This window comes from Staurois parvus, unplaced genomic scaffold, assembly GCF_062004578.1.
Source record: "Staurois parvus isolate SC_StPar_1 unplaced genomic scaffold, SC_StPar_1.0 ptg000080l, whole genome shotgun sequence".
Classification (NCBI taxonomy): Eukaryota; Metazoa; Chordata; class Amphibia; order Anura; family Ranidae; genus Staurois; species Staurois parvus.
This window is the reverse complement of record NW_028317876.1, coordinates 3,399,260-3,412,492: the sequence shown is the minus strand read 5'-3', so window position 1 is coordinate 3,412,492 and position 13,233 is coordinate 3,399,260.

Below are 13,233 nucleotides of genomic sequence, written 5' to 3'. Positions count from 1 at the left end.
ACCAGCAGTGTGAGGAGACCTGAAAGTGGCACATGGCATGAGACACTGTGGACCTGGCAGCAGCATGAGGAGGCGGTATATAGGGGCCCATGGCAGATTAGGGGCCTGGCAGCAGCTATGGGAGGCCCGTAATCTGCCAGCACCCTATGTCAAAAAATTCAACACACCAGCAGTGTGTGAGGAGACCTGAAAGTGGCACATGGCAGAGTGTGGCGATGGAGACAGCAGCAATGGGAGGCCGTACAGGGACCCATGACAGACTCTGGACCTGGCAGCAGCATGAGGAGGCGGTATATAGGGGCCTATGGCAGATTAGGGGCCTGGCAGCAGCTATGGGAGGCCCTTAATCTGCCAGCACCCTATGTCAAAAAATTCTACACACCAGCAGTGTGTGAGGAGACCTGAAAGTGGCACATGGCAGAGTGTGGCGATGGAGACAGCAGCAATGGGAGGCCGTACAGGGACCCATGAGAGACTCTGGACCTGGCAGCAGCATGAGGAAGCGGTATATAGGGGCCTATGGCAGATTAGGGGCCTGGCAGCAGCTCTAGGAGGCCCATAATCTGCCAGCACCCTATGTCAAAAAATTCAACACACCAGCAGTGTGAGGAGACCTGAAAGTGGCACATGGCATGAGACACTGTGGACCTGGCAGCAGCATGAGGAGGCGGTATATAGGGGCCCATGGCAGATTAGGGGCCTGGCAGCAGCTATGGGAGGCCCGTAATCTGCCAGCACCCTATGTCAAAAAATTCAACACACCAGCAGTGTGTGAGGAGACCTGAAAGTGGCACATGGCAGAGTGTGGCGATGGAGACAGCAGCAATGGGAGGCCGTACAGGGACCCATGACAGACTCTGGACCTGGCAGCAGCATGAGGAGGCGGTATATAGGGGCCCATGGCAGATTAGGGGCCTGGCAGCAGCAATGGGAGGCCCGTAATCTGCCAGCACCCTATGTCAAAAAATTCTACACACCAGCAGTGTGAGGAGACCTGAAAGTGGCACATGGCAGAGTGTGGCGATGGAGACAGCAGCAATGGGAGGCCGTACAGGGACCCATGAGAGACTCTGGACCTGGCAGCAGCATGAGGAAGCGGTATATAGGGGCCTATGGCAGATTAGGGGCCTGGCAGCAGCTATGGGAGGCCCGTAATCTGCCAGCACCCTATGTCAAAAAATTCTACACACCAGCAGTGTGTGAGGAGACCTGAAAGTGGCACATGGCAGAGTGTGGCGATGGAGACAGCAGCAATGGGAGGCCGTACAGGGACCCATGACAGACTCGGGACCTGGCAGCAGCATGAGGAGGCGGTATATAGGGGCCCATGGCAGATTAGGGGCCTGGCAGCAGCAATGGGAGGCCCGTAATCTGCCAGCACCCTATGTCAAAAAATTCTACACACCAGCAGTGTGAGGAGACCTGAAAGTGGCACATGGCAGAGTGTGGCGATGGAGACAGCAGCAATGGGAGGCCGTACAGGGACCCATGACAGACTCTGGACCTGGCAGCAGCATGAGGAGGCGGTATATAGGGGCCTATGGCAGATTAGGGGCCTGGCAGCAGCTATGGGAGGCCCGTAATCTGCCAGCACCCTATGTCAAAAAACTGAACACACCAGCAGTGTGTGAGGAGACCTGAAAGTGGCACATGGCAGAGTGTGGCGATGGAGACAGCAGCAATGGGAGGTCTCCCATTGTCCCAACATGGCCCAAATAGTCCCAACATGGGCCCCCTAGCCACGCTTGACTTTCTGGCCACATAGTCGACATACGGCTACGTTTACTTCCTCGGGCTGCTTGACGAAAAATTGCCACACCGCCGAGTAGGAAACTTTGCCCCCGATACTCCTCACTGGCTGACTGCTGCTTCCTCCGTGCACACCGGCACCACTACTGGCCGTGGTGGTAGGCTGCAGTGGAGCTGGTGCTCTACTCCGTGGCCGTTTGGCTCCACTGACACTGCTTCCACTGACACTGCTGCGACCCTCCTGCTGTCTCCTGGGCAACCCACCGACTGTTTCGCTCACTGCCAAGCTGCCACCCTCTTCTCCTGATGATGCGGAAGAAATTGCCTGATGACGACGAGGCTGCCAAGTGCGATCAACCTCCTCATCATCAAGTAGGGTCTCCGCCTCACTACTAGCCCCCTCGGCTGCGTCTGGGTCAGGAGACAGACCTGTCTCTAGACCGGCTACCGGGCCACTCTCCTCGCCACTACTTCTTCGCCTAGCTGCTGAAAAGGCGGATGTCTCCCCCCGTTCCTGACCGCCCTCTGTTAGCTCTTCCTCACTGTACAGTGGGGCTGAGCCCACAGCATGCGATACTTCGCTTGGTGAGGGAACACCAAAGGACAGGGGCAGGTAGAGGACACGTGATTTCAGTGGGCTAGGTCCCGGGCCATGCCAACTAACGGTTGTGTCTGACGTACCCACCGACCGTTGGCTGTAGGTGTCAGAGGTGACCTGGGAAGAGGAAGACGACCGAGCCAACCAATCGACGACGGCAGGGTTGTCGGTGGAGACACGACCGCTGGATGACACCGGGAGCACTGGCCTCTGGCTGCGAATAGTGCTGCCTCGACCCCTTCCTCTGCTGCCACGTCTGCTCGCTCCTAAAACATTGCCTCCTCTGCCACTCCTCTGCATGTTGTCTGACATACTCTTTAATTAAACGATTATGTGTCCCTGAGTAACAATTCTGTGTCCCTGAGTAACAATTCTGTGTCTGTGCGAGTAACAATTCTGTGGCCCTAAGTAACAGTTCTGTGGCCCTCAGTAACAATTCTGTGTCCCTGATTAACGTTTCTGTGGCCCCAAGTAACAGTTCTGTGGCCCTCAGTAACAATTCTGTGTCTGTGCGAGTAACAATTCTGTGTCTGTGCGAGTAACAATTCTGTGGCCCTAAGTAAAGTTTCTGTGGCCCTAAGTAACAATTCTCTGGCACTCAGTAACAATTCTGTCTGTCCCTGAGTAACAATTCTCTGGCACTCAGTAACAATTCTGTCTGTCCCTGAGTAAAAATTCTGTGGCCCTAAGTAAAGTTTCTGGGGCCCTGAGTAACAATTATCTGGCACTCAGTAACAATTCTGTCTGTCCCTGAGTAACAATTCTCTGGCACTCAGTAACAATTCTGTCTGTCCCTGAGTAAAAATTTTCTGGCCCTAAGTAAAGTTTCTGTGGCCCTGAGTAACAATTCTCTGGCACTCCGTAACAATTCTGTCTGTCCCTGAGTAACAATTCTCTGGCACTCAGTAACAATTCTGTCTGTCCCTGAGTAAAAATTCTGTGGCCCTAATTAAAGTTTCTGTGGCCCTAAGTAACAATTCTCTGGCACTCAGTAACAATTCTGTCTGTCCCTGAGTAACAATTCTCTGGCACTCGGTAACAATTCTGTCTGTCCCTGAGTAACAATTCTCTGGCACTCAGTAACAATTCTGTCTGTCCCTGAGTAAAAATTCTGTGGCCCTAATTAAAGTTTCTGTGGCCCTAAGTAACAATTCTCTGGCACTCAGTAACAATTCTGTCTGTCCCTGAGTAACAATTCTCTGGCACTCCGTAACAATTCTGTCTGTCCCTGAGTAAAAATTCTGTGGCCCTAAGTAAAGTTTCTGTGGCCCTGAGTAACAATTCTCTGGCACTCCGTAACAATTCTGTCTGTCCCTGAGTATGAATTCCGTGGCCCTAACTAGCGTTTCTTTGTCCCTAAGTAAAGTTTCTGTGGCCCTCAGTAACAGTTCTGTGTCTGTGCGAGTAACAATTCTGTGTCTGTGCGAGTAACAATTCTGTGGCCCTAAGTAACAGTTCTGTGGCCCTCAGTAACAGTTCTGTGTCTGTGCGAGTAACAATTCTGTGTCTGTGCGAGTAACAATTCTGTGGCCCTAAGTAACAGTTCTGTGGCCTTCAGTAACAATTCTGTGTCTGTGCGAGTAACAATTCTGTGTCTGTGCGAGTAACAATTCTGTGGCCCTAAGTAAAGTTTCTGTGGCCCTAAGTAACAATTCTCTGGCACTCAGTAACAATTCTGTCTGTCCCTGAGTAACAATTCTCTGGCACTCAGTAACAATTCTGTCTGTCCCTGAGTAAAAATTCTGTGGCCCTAAGTAAAGTTTCTGGGGCCCTGAGTAACAATTATCTGGCACTCAGTAACAATTCTGTCTGTCCCTGAGTAACAATTCTCTGGCACTCAGTAACAATTCTGTCTGTCCCTGAGTAAAAATTCTGTGGCCCTAAGTAAAGTTTCTGTGGCCATAAGTAACAATTCTCTGGCACTCAGTAACAATTCTGTCTGTCCCTGAGTAACAATTCTCTGGCACTCAGTAACAATTCTGTCTGTCCCTGAGTAAAAATTCTGTGGCCCTAAGTAAAGTTTCTGTGGCCCAGAGTAACAATTCTCTGGCACTCCGTAACAATTCTGTCTGTCCCTGAGTATGAATTCTGTGGCCCTAACTAGCGTTTCTTTGTCCCTAAGTAACAGTTCTGTGGCCCTGAGTAACAATTCTGTGTCTGTGCGAGTAACAATTCTGTGGCCCTAAGTAACAGTTCTGTGGCCCTCAGTAACAGTTCTGTGTCTGTGCGAGTAACAATTCTGTGTCTGTGCGAGTAACAATTCTGTGGCCCTAAGTAACAGTTCTGTGGCCTTCAGTAACAATTCTGTGTCTGTGCGAGTAACAATTCTGTGTCTGTGCGAGTAACAATTCTGTGGCCCTAAGTAAAGTTTCTGTGGCCCTAAGTAACAATTCTCTGGCACTCAGTAACAATTCTGTCTGTCCCTGAGTAACAATTCTCTGGCACTCAGTAACAATTCTGTCTGTCCCTGAGTAAAAATTCTGTGGCCCTAAGTAAAGTTTCTGGGGCCCTGAGTAACAATTCTCTGGCACTCAGTAACAATTCTGTCTGTCCCTGAGTAACAATTCTCTGGCACTCAGTAACAATTCTGTCTGTCCCTGAGTAAAAATTCTCTGGCCCTAAGTAAAGTTTCTGTGGCCCTAAGTAACAATTCTCTGGCACTCAGTAACAATTCTGTCTGTCCCTGAGTAACAATTCTCTGGCACTCAGTAACAATTCTGTCTGTCCCTGAGTAAAAATTCTGTGGCCCTAATTAAAGTTTCTGTGGCCCTAAGTAACAATTCTCTGGCACTCAGTAACAATTCTGTCTGTCCCTGAGTAACAATTCTCTGACACTCCGTAACAATTCTGTCTGTCCCTGAGTAACAATTCTCTGGCACTCAGTAACAATTCTGTCTGTCCCTGAGTAAAAATTCTGTGGCCCTAAGTAAAGTTTCTGTGGCCCTGAGTAACAATTCTCTGGCACTCCGTAACAATTCTGTCTGTCCCTGAGTATGAATTCCGTGGCCCTAACTAGCGTTTCTTTGTCCCTAAGTAAAGTTTCTGTGGCCCTCAGTAACAGTTCTGTGTCTGTGCGAGTAACAATTCTGTGTCTGTGCGAGTAACAATTCTGTGGCCCTAAGTAAAGTTTCTGTGGCCCTAAGTAACAATTCTCTGGCACTCCGTAACAATTCTGTCTGTCCCTGAGTAACAATTCTCTGGCACTCAGTAACAATTCTGTCTGTCCCTGAGTAAAAATTCTGTGGCCCTAAGTAAAGTTTCTGTGGCCCAGAGTAACAATTCTCTGGCACTCCGTAACAATTCTGTCTGTCCCTGAGTATGAATTCTGTGGCCCTAACTAGCGTTTCTTTGTCCCTAAGTAACAGTTCTGTGGCCCTGAGTAACATTTCTGTGTCTGTGCGAGTAACAATTCTGTGGCCCTAAGTAACAGTTCTGTGGCCCTCAGTAACAGTTCTGTTTCTGTGCGAGTAACAATTCTGTGTCTGTGCGAGTAACAATTCTGTGGCCCTAAGTAACAGTTCTGTGGCCTTCAGTAACAATTCTGTGTCTGTGCGAGTAACAATTCTGTGTCTGTGCGAGTAACAATTCTGTGGCCCTAAGTAAAGTTTCTGTGGCCCTAAGTAACAATTCTCTGGCACTCAGTAACAATTCTGTCTGTCCCTGAGTAACAATTCTCTGGCACTCAGTAACAATTCTGTCTGTCCCTGAGTAAAAATTCTGTGGCCCTAATTAAAGTTTCTGTGGCCCTAAGTAACAATTCTCTGGCACTCAGTAACAATTCTGTCTGTCCCTGAGTAACAATTCTCTGACACTCCGTAACAATTCTGTCTGTCCCTGAGTAACAATTCTCTGGCACTCAGTAACAATTCTGTCTGTCCCTGAGTAAAAATTCTGTGGCCCTAAGTAAAGTTTCTGTGGCCCTGAGTAACAATTCTCTGGCACTCCGTAACAATTCTGTCTGTCCCTGAGTATGAATTCCGTGGCCCTAACTAGCGTTTCTTTGTCCCTAAGTAAAGTTTCTGTGGCCCTCAGTAACAGTTCTGTGTCTGTGCGAGTAACAATTCTGTGTCTGTGCGAGTAACAATTCTGTGGCCCTAAGTAAAGTTTCTGTGGCCCTAAGTAACAATTCTCTGGCACTCCGTAACAATTCTGTCTGTCCCTGAGTAACAATTCTCTGGCACTCAGTAACAATTCTGTCTGTCCCTGAGTAAAAATTCTGTGGCCCTAAGTAAAGTTTCTGTGGCCCAGAGTAACAATTCTCTGGCACTCCGTAACAATTCTGTCTGTCCCTGAGTATGAATTCTGTGGCCCTAACTAGCGTTTCTTTGTCCCTAAGTAACAGTTCTGTGGCCCTGAGTAACATTTCTGTGTCTGTGCGAGTAACAATTCTGTGGCCCTAAGTAACAGTTCTGTGGCCCTCAGTAACAGTTCTGTGTCTGTGCGAGTAACAATTCTGTGTCTGTGCGAGTAACAATTCTGTGGCCCTAAGTAACAGTTCTGTGGCCTTCAGTAACAATTCTGTGTCTGTGCGAGTAACAATTCTGTGTCTGTGCGAGTAACAATTCTGTGGCCCTAAGTAAAGTTTCTGTGGCCCTAAGTAACAATTCTCTGGCACTCAGTAACAATTCTGTCTGTCCCTGAGTAACAATTCTCTGGCACTCAGTAACAATTCTGTCTGTCCCTGAGTAAAAATTCTGTGGCCCTAAGTAAAGTTTCTGTGGCCCTAAGTAACAATTCTCTGGCACTCAGTAACAATTCTGTCTGTCCCTGAGTAACAATTCTCTGGCACTGAGTAACAATTCTGTCTGTCCCTGAGTAAAAATTCTGTGGCCCTAATTAAAGTTTCTGTGGCCCTAAGTAACAATTCTCTGGCACTCAGTAACAATTCTGTCTGTCCCTGAGTAACAATTCTCTGGCACTCAGTAACAATTCTGTCTGTCCCTGAGTAACAATTCTGTGGCCCTAATAACGTTTCTGTGGCCCTAAGTAACAATTCTCTGGCACTGAGTAACAATTCTGTCTGTCCCTGATTATGAATTCTGTGGCCCTAACTAGCGTTTCTTTGTCCCTAAATAACGATTCTGTGGCCCTCATTAACAAGTCTGTGTCCCTGAGTAATGGTTCTCTGTCCCTAAGTAACTTTTCTCTGTCCCCAATTATCGTTTCTGTGGCCCTAACTCTGTCCCTGTCCCTAGTACAGAGCGGTCTGCCTCTGTTCAATAACTGCAGGCAAATGAAGAATTCCAAAATGGCCGCTATTTATAGCTCGACCATTACACAGTGCTGGCTGGCTGGCTGCTGATAGGCTGATGCGATCACATGTAGTTGAGAAATGCATTATGGGTCAGCGCGCCTTGTCTGCGCGCCTTCCCAGACATCCCCGCTCCGTCGCCGCACATGTCAGCCGCCATTTTCTGAAAAATTTCGATTCGCGCGTCCGAATTAGGCTATTTTTCGGATTCGGCACGAATCGAAATTTTTCCGATATTCGACTCGAATTCCACTTCGGATACTTCGATTCGCTCATCTCTAGTCATAGTGTAATATGAAAAACAAATCTTAAAAAAAGAGAAAAAAATAATAAACAATAAAAACAATAATAAAAAAATTGAAAACAATTATCATTTTTTTTGTACTGTCACCAGTCAGTGTCCCTGATCACCACCACACCAGTTATATGATGCTGTACTGCACTGGTGACAGTATATAAAAACAAAAATTGTGAAAATAATTTTTTTTAATTTCATAATTTTCTGAGAAATTATGACAAAACAAGCACAGCTTCAAAAAACTTGCCATGCCTCTGAAATACTGTCTACTTTGCAAAAAGGGGTCATTTGGGGTATATCTGTACTGTTCTGACATTTTTTGGGCCTCAAGAAATTAGATTGGCTGTCAGTACTTCAGGATTGATCAATTTGCAGATACAGTTGTGGCCAAAATTATTCAACCCCCACTGAAATTGAGTGTTTTGGCCAGTTTGACATTGCTTTTGATCATTCAGTCATCTTGCTTACATTTACATTAAAGAGGCACTTGTAGGTCAGACAAATATAACATAACAGTTATAATGAAATAACCACAAATGTCTTTTCTGTGCTCACAGCATTATCAGTTTTATTCAACCCCCAAGTGACATTCAATCTTAGTACTTAGTACAGCATCCTTTTACAGTTATAACAGCTTTTAAACGTGAAGCATAGCTTGACACAAGTGTCTTGCAGCGATCTACGGGTATCTTCGCCCATTCTTCATGGGCAAAGGCCTCCAGTTCAGTCACATTCTTAGGCTTGCGCACTGCAACTGCTTTCTTTAAGTCCCACCAGAGGTTCTCAATCGGATTTAAGTCTGGTGACTGCGATGGCCACTCCAAAATGTTCCAGCCTTTCCTCTGCAACCATGCTCTAGTGGACTTGGAGGTATGCTTGGGATCATTGTCCTGTTGAAAGGTCCAACGTCTCCCAAGCCTCAGGTGTGTGACGGACTGCATCACGTTTCCATCCAATATCTCCTGGTACTGAAGAGAATTCATGGTACCTTGCACACGCTGAAGCTTCCCTGTACCTGCAGAAGCAAAACAGCCCCAAAGCATGATTGACCCTCCACCATGCTTCACAGTAGGCAAGGTGTTCTTTTCATCATAGGCCTTGTTCTTCCTCCTCCAAACATAGCGTTGATCCATGGGCCCAAACAGTTCTAATTTTGTTTCATCAGTCCACAGAACACTATCCCACAACTTTTGTGGTTTGTCCACATGGCTTTTGGCATACTGCAGTCGACTCTTCTTATTCTTTGGAGACAGCAAGGGGGTACGCCTGGGAGTTCTGGCACGGAGGCCTTCATTACGCAGTGTGCGTCTTATTGTCTGGGCTGAAACTTCTGTACCCACATCTGACAAATCTTTTCTCAGTTCCTCAGCAGTCACACGGGGACTTCTCTCCACTCTACGCTTCAGGTAGCGCACAGCAGTCGAAGTCAGCATCTTCTTTCTGCCACGACCAGGTAGCGTTTCAACAGTGCCCTTTGCCTTGAATTTGCGAATGATGCTTCCTAAGGTGTCTCTTGGTATGTTTAACATCTTTGCAATCTTCTTATAGCCATTGCCCTTCCTGTGAAGAGAAATCACCTCTTCTCTTGTCTTCCTGGACCATTCTCTTGCCTTCACCATGTTTGTAACCACACCAGTAAATGTCTAGAAGGAGCTGAGTATCACAGTCATTTTAAAGCTGCCTAATTGGTGCTTATTATGCTTGATTGCTGCTCGGTGACATCCACAGGTGTTTTCAATACCTGATGGAAAGCACCTGTATGAACCTCTGTTCTTCAGAGTGGTAGTCTTTAAGGGGTTGAATAATTGTGGCAATGAAGAAACCACATAAGAACCATTTACTACTGTATTACATAAACAATTGATGTCATTTTAGTTGCATTTGGGTAGTTACAACGTCCTTGTAGGATTTGATTCTGAATACAATTCCAAATGTACACTATAGTCCCTAAACCCCTTTACAGCATTGGGGGTTGAATAATTTTGGCCACAACTGTATATCCCATAGTTTGTGAACTCTATAACTTTCCTACAGACCAGGGGCGGACTGACAACTCATGGGGCCCCTGGGCAATAGGGGATCATGGGGCCCCTGTGTCCTTGCCCAAACTCAAAAAAGCCTATAAAAAAGGTACCAGGGGCATCTCATGGGGCCCCCTACTGACCCCGGGCCCTCGGGCAGTGCCCGAGTTTCCAAATAGTCAGTCCACCCCTGCTACAGACTAAATAATAAATACTGATTTGGGTTATTTGCACCAAAGAAATGTAGCAGAATACATCTTGGCCTAAATTTATGAACAACAATTATTTATTAGCAAACTTATATAACAGAAACAAAGAAAAACGTGTTTTTTAAAAAAATTTCTGTCTTTTTTTGTTAATTTAGCAAAAAATAAAAACCCCAGTTTGATTAAATACCACCAAAAGGAAGCTCTAGTTGTGTGAACAAAATGATAAAATTTTAGTTTAGATACAGTATTGCATGACTGCGCAATTGTCATTCAAAGTGTGAGAGCGCTGAAACCTGAAAATTGCCCTGGGCAGGAAGGGGGTAAAAGTGCCCAATATTGAAGTGGTTAAGCTGTCCAACTGTGTCAAAGTAATCCCTCTATGACCAGTCCTACTCTGCTCTGCCTACACAAATGCTACTGTGGACACAATGCCAATATAGGGGAAAATACAAAGTGGGGGAGAGCTACCAGGTTTAGGTCTGTCTACTGACACACAATACAACAAACAAGATATACCTGTGCTCAAAGCCAAATAGCTAGTACATGCATTTATCCATCAGGTGCTAAAGGGGTGTAACCACATATTCCCCTATATTGGCATTGTGTCCACAGTAGCATTTGCGTAGGCAGAGCAGAGTAGGACTGGTCATAGAGGGATTACTTTGACGCAGTTGGCCAGCTTAAGCATGTATTGCAATATGTGTGAACTAAATATCCCTATTTATTGCATAGTCTGCTTGAAAGGGTATATACCAGTGTGCAGCGGGTCCTTCAGAATTTCTGGTGTTAATATGTGGTTAAATGCATGTACTGGCTATTGGGATTTGAGCACAGGGATCTCTTGTTTGTTGTATTGTTGGGTCTCTAGCCAGACCTGAACCTTGTAGCTCTCCCCATTGTGTCTTTTCCCCTATGCTAGCATTGTGTCCACAGTAGCATTTGCGTAGGCAGAGCAGAGTAGGACTGGTCATAGAGGGATTACTTTGATGCAGTTGGCCAGCTTAAGCATGTATTGCAATATGTGTGAACTAAATATCCCTATTCTTTATTGTAAAGTCTGCTGGAAAGGGTATATACCAGTGTGCAGAGGGTCCTTCAGAATTTCCAATGACACAGCAGATCACTGAGTAAATACAGTTGCTAGTTATCAGCAGAGCTTTCCTCAGACTGTCAAGAGTGAGGAAAGTGCTGCCGATAACTGGCAAACGTCACAGAGCAGATCGGCACTGATCATCAGCGCACTGATGATCAGTGCCATCCAGCAGTGCCACCCACCAGTGCCCAGCAGTGCCACCCAGCAGTGCCACCCACCAGTGCCCAGCAGTGCCACTCAGCAGTGCCTAACAGTGCCACCCAACAGTGCTCCCCATCAGTGCTGCCCAGCAGTGCCGCCCAGCAGTTGCGCTCATCAGTGCCCAGCAGTGCCACCAGTCAGTGTCATCAGTCAGTCCCGCCAGTCAGTGCTGTCAGTCAGTGCTGTCAGTCAGTGCTGCCAGTCAGTGCTGCCAGTCAATTCTGCCTATCAGTGCCCATCATTGCTGCATATCAGTGCAGCATCATCAGTGCCTCTCATCAATGCCCACCAGTTCCACCTCAACAGTGAAGCCTATCAGTGCTTCCTATCTGTGCCACCTCATCAGTGCCTACCAGTGCTACCTATCAGTGCAGCCTCATCAACGCACATCAATGAAGGAGAAAAATTACCTGTTTGCAAAATTTTATAATAGAAACAAAGAAACCTTTTGTTCCCCAAATTTTTTGCTATTTTTTGATTATAGTGCAAAAAATAAAACACCAAGTGGCGATTGAACACCTCCAAATGAAAGCTCTATTTGTGTGATAAAAATGTCATATGGGTACAGTGTTGCATGACCGCATATTGAGCAATTTCATTTTTTTTAACTCAGTTATGGAGATTTTAAGATTACTTTTCTGTATAACAAATACAATTTTTATTTTTCCATATATATATATATATATATATATGTGTGTGTGTGTGTTCCCCTTCAGTGCCAGTACCACAGTATGTGTATGAGTAAACTCACTTTAACAACATGAATCGAGCCTTAAGGCTAGCTAGGTGTTTAACCGCCTCCCGCCCGCCATGTAAGGAAATGACGGGCGCAAGGCGGTTCTCTCATTCTGGGAGGACGTCATAGGACGTCCTCCCACTCTAACCGCGCATGCGGCAATCGGTGGTGTGCTGTGCCCCTCAGACACAGCGGATCACCATTCAATGGAAAGAGCCAAAGACGTCGGCTCGGTCATGTGATCAGCTATGTCACAACTGATTGCATGTAAATAGGGAAATGCCAGTTATCAGCATTTCTCTCCTTATGAGCTGTCACGCTGACAGCTTGTGAGGAGAGGAGAGCCGGTAATCAGCATTCCTCAGAGGGGACATGTACACAGATCATCAGTGTTCCCTGATGATCAGTGTAGCCCCAGCAGTGCCACCTGTCAGTGTCCATCAATGCCAGCTGTCAGTGCTCATCAGTGCCACATATCAGGTCCTACCAGTGCACATCAATGCTACATATCAGTGCCCATCTGAGCTGCCTTTCAATGTCACCTATCAGTGCCAGTCAGTGCCACCTATCAATTCCAGTCAGTGCCCCCTATCAGTGCCATTCAGTGCCGCCTATCCGTGCCAATCAGTGCCACCTATCAGTGCCCGTCAGTGCTGCCTATCAGTGCCGCCTAACAGTGCCAGTCTATACCACCTAACAGTGCCAATCAGTGCCGCCTATCAGTACCAGTCAGTGCCGCCTATCAGTGCCACCTATCAGTGCCATATAGGAGTGCTGTCTTTCAGTGCCCGTCAGTGATGCCTGTCAATGCCTATCACTGCCACCTACCAGTGCCTCCTCATCAGTGCCCATCAGTGCCACCTATCAGTGCCCAACAGTGCAGCCTATCAGTGCCCATCACTGCAGCCTCATTAGCGCACATCAGTGAAGGAGAAAAAACACTTATTGACAAAATTTTATAACAAAAATTAAGAAAAAAAGTTTTTTTCAAAATTTTCAGTTTTTTTGTTTGTTTAGCAAAAAATGAAAAACCCAGAGGTGATTAAATACCACCAAAAGAAAGCTCTATCTGTCTCA